Below are 7,990 nucleotides of genomic sequence, written 5' to 3'. Positions count from 1 at the left end.
TGACGTGACCAAAATACCTCCTGTTCACACAGCATCTCTTCAGGCTTTTTCCAAACTCTGCCCTTGGCCAGGTTGGAGGACCCCACAGGTTTTGCCATATTTCACAGTGCTTCTGACCTGCTGCTGGCAGATGAGCTAGATGCTAGGCAGATTTGGGAGGATTTCTTTGCAGCTTAGACTATAAATGACATTGTCCCTAATATAACAAAGTTCCATAGAGATCTCCGTGTAGTTTACAATGGCTGTAAGAGGTGGAAATAAGATTAGAGATGATGGTAAAGCCAGAAGTACAACTCAAACCGCTCGAGTCCCAGGGTAGTACCCCAGCCACTGGGCTCTTGGGTCTTCTGAAATACATTAATTCCTTTACAGCAGAAGCAGTAAACCAAATGCAAACCAAATCTTGGGTTTTTTATTTAAAGCACAGAATCTTGGGCTTTGAATTCATGCTGAGAACAGAGACAAGCCAACATTTATTTTTGTCTTTGAGAAATCCTAGTCCTGAATGTTCCCCTTTTCTTCTAAAACTTGGGTGGGAAAGGGGAAGAACTGGCTTGATTCTGGGAAGTATTTTGATAAAGAATAGCTGCAGTCAAATTCAAAACCTCCAATGATTATATTAAGGAGATTTCCTAATTCAGCTATTTTACCTCTGTGGAATTTTAAGACGTGGAGCGTAGAGGAAGGTGGCAGCAGCGGTGGGATGTAACAAATACCGAAAGCCTTCAGCGCGTTTCCAGTTCTGCTCCATACACATTGCATTGTTTCATGCGTTTGTGTAACCCTAGGTTTAGTGGAATGTGCCTGAATGACGGTTGAGCACAGATGTAGGAAAAGACTGCCAAAAGCGCTCCAAGAAAGGACATGGGACTGGCAATAAATAGAGCTGCATCAGCAGGAATGGGGGCTATGAGCCCTGGAATCTTGTTCCAGATTTCACGTCCTCTACGGACTGATGAGGATGGGGAACTTGGGAGAGGGACAGGAAACTGGGTGGCTGGTGTCCCAACACCGGCAGCTCAGGCATAGGCTCAGCATTAGATTTAGCAACAAAAAAAGAGCAAGTGGGAAATCAGAAGTAAAAAACCTGAGGGTGGTTCAATGGTTTGCATTGAAAAATACTATCTCCACTGATTTACAGTGATGGAGGCTTGGCCCAGGGCACAGAAAGCACCATGCACATGGGTCAGGAGAACTGCGATTCCCAGGTGCCTGTTGTCCACAATGCAGCCAAATTCAGACTGAAGGGGTAAAGCAGAACAAGCATAAGCCTAAGGAAAAGCACTCTCACACTTTACCATAAGCTATCCAGACTCAGGGACTAATAGGGCATGGAGAAGGACTTGTTATGCCTGACCCTCCCTTTCCTCTCCGAACTGGGACTGTGCATGGCTGTAGGAATGAGCTTTGTCCTTTTTTTCATTTGCACTGAGCTGAGTCATTGGGGGAGGAAAAGCCCATTTGTTAATGAGAACAAAGTGATAAGGTTGAGACCAGAATCTCTCCGGTTGCCAGTTAAAAACATATACACTGATTTCCCTGAGGTTCCTCTAAAAGCCCCAGCTGAGATTCCCAGCCCTGGGGGTCTCATCAGCCCCCTCCTCGCCTGCCAGTGGAGCTGAAAGCAGCAGCCTGCTTGGCTCCAACCATGCCCAGCCCATCTGGCCAGCAAGATGAGCGCCTGGGTCTCTGCCCAGGTGCCACCGCCAGGCTTACGCTTCCCCCGGCAGCGCGATGGGCTGCGCGATGGGCTGCGCGATGGGCTGCGCAGGGTGCACAAAAACACCCCCCCGCCTCTCATCGCCTTCCCAGACTGCAGACAGAGCCATAAGGTAACATAAAGCTTAAGGTGTGTGATTTTTATGTAAACATTTATTTAGATGCCAGGTCTTTGGTCTGCTCAGGAGACTCTGTACCTGGGGCACATTTGCCGCCGTGTACAAACCTTCACGTGTCTTTGAAAACGCTCCTAAATTACGGGGCAGTCAGGACTAAGGAGTGAGGGAGTTCATGGAAACAGGAATAGAAAAACAAGGGTCTTTATCAGAGACGGCAACATACATTAACCAGGGATTCCCATAAAAATACCACTGACCTTCCTTTGCTTGTGAAAATCTTATGTCTGAGGAGCTGCAACACCACGGTGCTTGTTTCCTCGTTTACACAAAAGCACTTTCTCTTTTAACGTCGGTGGGGAGGAAGGGCCCAGGGCTGGGCAAACACGCTGCTGTGAAGAGCTGGAGATGGGAAAATTGTTTCTGTTGGCTCTGGAAAAATACACTGAAGGTATCTCAGTCCTGAATGCCGGTGCCTGACTTCTTGGAGGGAGAAACAGGAACAAAGTCATTGTTTAGGGCCATCTATATAAGGATCAGATCTTTTCAGGAAAATAATCTGAGATCCTGGATAGGCTGATATATTTAAAAAGAAGATAAATGTCGTTATCTGAAAGTATGTTCAAGGAATACAGAGACATTAAGCACTATTTTATAATCTTGAGGGAGATAGATGGTTGTTGCAAAAAGGGTGAGCCTCCAAATGACAGGAAACTCACCCCAACCTGCCATGTAATTCAGCAGAGGAATTTTAACAAGAAGCACCTGCCTGTCTCTTCTAGCTCAGCACTGGCCTTTATGGCTTTACACACATTGTTAAATTTAATCAAGCACATCAGTTTACATATTGTTTCTAATGATTAAACTCTCTACGGCTGGTTTTTTACATATAGGTGAACGTACCAAGGTATATTAAAAATTTAAAAAAAATATCAATCAGCTGAAAACCTGTGGGCTGTTTGCATGCTGTGCCCTGAATCAGGAGCTTGTCTGTTCTCAGCACCAGCATCCAAGAGTTCCAGAGTCTTGAGGAATATCATAGGCAAGAAATGATGAGATGGTAAAGGCATTTGACTTAACAACCGATCTGCGCTTTGTGTCTGTGTGACACCGGTAGAAGCATTAGCCCAGCAAATGCTCCCCGTGGGTAGCCCAGCTCAACCGCTTGCGCTGCTGGAGGACCCATACTCAGCAGATCGCAATGTGTTTGCCACAATGCATTTCAAATTCAGAGGTGAGGAAATATTTTGCCCTAACAAACGTTCTCCAGGGTTAAAAAACGAGCATCCAAAAAATGGGAGGAAGTTAGCGTCGGAGGGAGGAGGGGAAGGAAGGATGGTCACAGCTTGGAAATCCCTGGCACAGAGGGGAGGTCATGGACCACGCAGCACATCTGAGGGTGCTGGACTCGCTGCCCGTGCATATAACTTGTTCGTGTGCAGTAGGTCCCAGCATGTCCCAAATGCATCAGACACACTGATCTTCACGGAGTTAATCTATTCCTACTTTCCTTTGTTCCGTTTCTCTGGATGTCCAAAACCGTGACCAAATTCCTCTTCTTCCATTAAGGCAAAATTTCTTGGTGGATAAAGAGAACAAGTTGTGAAGCCATGAATTCCCAGTTCTTTCTCAACTGTCTGGCTCAGTCTCATCTTCACAGGCCCATGGGGACCTTTTTTGGGTGCACATATGAAAGAACACAAGAGCACATGCTACTTTAGCTATTGCAGGTCAAGAAGCTCTTGTCCATCTGAAAGACATCGTCTTAATAGGCCGCTGCTTGCCCAGGACAGATGGAGGGAAGAGGCAGAGAAATCCACTGTAGGAGAAGGAATCTCAGTTGCTGTAGGAGGAAGCAGCAGCTTCATGCCCAGTGGATCTGCAGCATCATGTCGGTGTGTCAGCAGTGTCGACCGAGGGATATTGCGGAGGGACAAATAGGAGAAGCCATAATAAGGTGACATAAAATAGTGGCTCATCCTTATAGAGCTCTAGAAAGGCTCTGCTTCATTCCTCGCAAATGTGCATGAAACGATGGTCCCGGTCTCCCTCGCGCTAAACTTGAGCAGATTGCTTTGAACTTTAACGAATACAAGAGACTGCACAATTTTGCTGGTGAACTGTAGGGGAATTGCTATTGATTTATATCTCAACATAAACCCAGGAGCTGAAGAGAGAGATGGGGAGAGGTGCTGCGCTCAGGCACCCCTGCAGAAGGAGAGGCTCACCCTCATCCTCAGGGCCATGTGTGCTCAGCAAGGCCAAATAAGCTGCACCTCAACGCAGTGCCTGGCTTTTTGGTGCTTATTTACATCTTCCGCCCTGGGCAAAAACTGGAAGCTGTTGCTCCCGGTGCTCCCAATGCTGACTGAGCCACTGTGCTTTCAAGCATTGCGCAGTGCAGGAAAAACAGCATTTAACATAACTTAGTCACATTCCACTTCCTGCCTCTCCTGTTTCATGTGGTAAACTGCTAAAAACCAAAATACATGAGATAAGAATATGGTTATTTTTTTTCCAGGAAAGCCAATGTAATATCTATGTTTCTGATAAAATGGCTTTGTGCATGGATGTGAATGTGTACGCAGGTACCTGAGCCAGTGATTGCTAAAGCAAAAGGAAATTTCTTTTATATCGTTTCATTAATTTGGGGTCGGGGGGGGGGGGCAAGATGAAGGCATGTAGCAATTTTAATAGATTAAAGACAATTTTTTTTCAGGAAGAGATTTCTTCCAACTAGCCTTTTCCTGATGGGATTTTCCAAGCCAGAAATGTTTTCCTCCTTTCTCTCGTCCCCTAACAGCCCTTCAGGTGAGCAATAACCATCCCAGCAACAGCGGTTATTTACACCCGCAGCTACTGCAACCATTGCAGCTGCATGCAGTGCCGGAGGACAACCTTGGAAGCCCCATGTCCCACAAGGTGCTTGAAAACTGCCTGGGTTTAAGCCAGATTAAGCTCCTGTGTCTCATTCACCTGCTTAAAGCAGTCAATGAAGTATCCTGCTAAACTGAGACTTTAATGAGGAAATGAAGCCGTGAGTCCAGGTTATTTTTTTTTTTAATATAAATTCTTGGGTGCTGCTGAAACATATACATGCAAACACAGCCCTGTCTCTGCTTCCATCCCTCCCATTTTCCATCCCTGTCTAGAATTTCAGTGCATTTCAGTATGTTTCAGTGGGAATAAGATATGAAAGCCCACACGCTTGTTTTCCATTTTCGGCAGCTTAGCATTGCTGTAAGCTCCATATCGGCTCCTTTTGCACAGGCTTGGGTCTGTTCCTGACATTTCCACACTTCACTCCCTTTCACTTTTGATACTTTTGCCTGTACCTGGCTTCTGGGTTGCAGACCCAGGATGGGCCCCTGCTGGTTTCAGGGCTGTGCAAGGGCAAGTTGGGGTTGGAGGTGAAGTTTAGTAAATCAAATCTTTTTGAGACTCTGATAAATGGTCCCTGGAAGGTGACCCAGGTGGGACCTGGGTTTCTTCTGGCCATCGCACACATCAAGTGTCCTGTCCCTCAGTGCCCCAAGCCCCCTCGCTAGCCTGATACCTATGAATCGGTTGGAAATTAATGGCATGAAAAAGCAACAGATCCTTTAATTCCGTTGCTTTTTTCGCTTTATGCAACTGAACATAATCACCACCAGGATTTTCTTTCCATTCTCTGCAAAACCCCCGTAGTCTCATAATAACCAACGAACTGATTTCCATGTATTTTTCTTCATTAGGTAGTACCCTTCTTGTGGCCTTACAGAGAGGCTTTCTTACTTGCTTATAAAAATTAAAAGCAAGTGGGTGTATGCTAAAAAAAAAAAATCTTTTAGCCTTGCGTGTTTAGGGAAAAAAAACAAACCTACAGGTGCTGTAAAAAAGATATCGGCCTGCAAGTTATTGAAGGGGACAGGAGACACTTGCAAGGTGAGCTCAGGTACAGCCAGGACTTCTCTCTTTCTAGGTAAAATTGTGCTTTAAAAGTGATTTTTCCCTCCTTGCGTCCCCGGTGGGGTGTAGCCTCAGACGGAGCAAATGTTTGAGGGACCGAACAAATCGGACTTTTCCCCCTCATTTCTCCACCGGGCTCTGGTTTCTCCTCCTGCCCGGCCGAGAGCAAGAGGAATCGCCTCTTTCTTGCACTTTTTTGCACGCAAATTGGTGCCGAAGAGGGTGATGGAGGCTGAGGGATGCGGCGCAATGCAAACGGACAGCCTCGGGTTGTTCGTTTATCGTCCTTTAAAAAAAACCAACCCAACAAAAAAAACCAACAAAGAAGTGTTTAGCTATCCGAATAAAGACAAAACGGTGCTTGAAAAGAATTGAAAAGAGCCCCTTTTTCTCCGTCTTTTGGTTGCAACAGAAAATCGCACACGGATCTATAATGCGGGTATTTCACAGTCTTACAGTGGACATTAACATTCAGCACACGGTTCTCTGCAGTAGGAATGAAATGGTTTTGAGTGGGAATGAACAAAAACCTATTAGAAAACCATGACTGTATTAAATTTCAGCTCGGAAAATTGAAATATTTCTCACTTGGACGCTTATTTCTGTAGATCAGAGCAAAACCCCAACGAAAAGGGCTCTTTAGTTGCTCTTTAGGGAATATTTCATCCCAGTGGCACTTCCAGAGTGGTGTGAGACCCATCAATGGCAAGTCGGCTTGCAAACAATAAACCTGTTTCATCTTTTTTAAAAACATTTTTAATTTTATAGAAAGTAATTAAGCCATCTAGGAGGGAAAGATAACATTGATTCCGCTGGAAAACTAATTATATTTTGCCTTTGTACAGAGTGTAACACTGTAATATATCGAAAAGGCATTTCCCTGGCAGTGCTTTAGAGTAACGAATTTCATTTTAAATGTATTGGCTGTAACTACAATGAGGAGTTTTCCTGTTTTGTTTACAGGTCTAAAATTACGCGGTGATGTACAGCAGCATGCACACGTCGTTTTAGGGTTTGAAAAAAAATAATACAAAATTAAAAGAGAGGGAGAGAGTCAGAGGTCCCTTTTATATTGTATTTTGGTTTTGGACTCCGATTAGGAAACAAATGGAGTGAGGACGTAAAAAAATGTACCTTTGATTCAGCTGAAGGAGAAACAGGGAAAGACAGAGAGCAGTCTGAGGTCCCTGTTAATGACATCCCGTCAAGATGCTTGTAAGACCCAAGAATGTTTACAACGTGGGCTCAAGTTCAATGACAAAATCCTTTGAAGGGGAAAGGGGAAGGAAAAAAAAAAAAAAAAGCAGCCCAGACACTTTGTGCAGTGGGCATGAACTTGAACAAAAGAAAGGAGTCAAAGGCTGGGAAGGGGGGGGGGAGAGGCATGAAGGAAGGACTCGGAGAGGTGTTCCCACTGCGCCTGTTTCTGCCTTTCTGAAGTTCGTAGGCGGATCTTTAGTACATTTTCATTTGTTTTAGGAGAAAAAATAAAGGAGGGGGGAAAGGAGAAGAGAAGAGAAGAGAAGAGAAGAGAAGAGAAGAGAAGAGAAGAGAAGAGAAGAGAGGAGGAGGGATGCCAATGTGGTGTGTGCCCCATCTCGGGGCAGGGCAGCCGGGTGATGAAGGTGCCTCTCCAGTGACTCTGTTTTAAACCACAATTTTCTTCCCAAAACCATATCAGAGCCTCCCCCCCTCCTCCCACCTCCCACCCAGGACCTCCCAGGGCTGCTCTGCCCTGAGTTTGGGGCTGCTCTGCCCCAGGTTTTGGGCTGCTTTGCCCCGGATTTTGGGGCTGCTCTGCCCCGTGTTTTCTGAGTTTCAAGTTCAACGGCAAAGGGGGGGGCTTCACCTGGCCAGGCGCCCCCCGGCAGCGGCTCCTTCCCGGCGTTTTACGAGGATGTCGGGCCTTTCTCGCCCTTTGCTGAGGCCGCCGTGTAAAGGTTTTACAGCTCTCCCCGAGACTCTCCTCCTCCCCTTCCCATCTGCATTTTCCACCTCGGATTTGGGGCTGGAGCTGAGGACAGGGGTTGGGGCCGGGGAGGGGGGGCAGAGGGGGGCACGTCTCTGTTTCAGCCCAGTTTCCCACTGGGGTAGGGATCTGAACTGGGCTGGAGGGGTTTGGGGGTTTCCAGCCGTTCCAGTGAGGGTTTGGGGACAGAAAGATCCCTAAATGGGGGGAAAAAAAAAAAAAAAAAAAAAGGGGGGGG

The sequence above is a fragment of the Haliaeetus leucocephalus genome, unplaced genomic scaffold, assembly GCF_000737465.1.
Source record: "Haliaeetus leucocephalus isolate CR32 unplaced genomic scaffold, Haliaeetus_leucocephalus-4.0 Scaffold110, whole genome shotgun sequence".
NCBI classification, from domain to species: Eukaryota; Metazoa; Chordata; class Aves; order Accipitriformes; family Accipitridae; genus Haliaeetus; species Haliaeetus leucocephalus.
The sequence above is the reverse complement of the archived record's forward strand: the minus strand, read 5'-3'. Positions refer to the sequence as shown.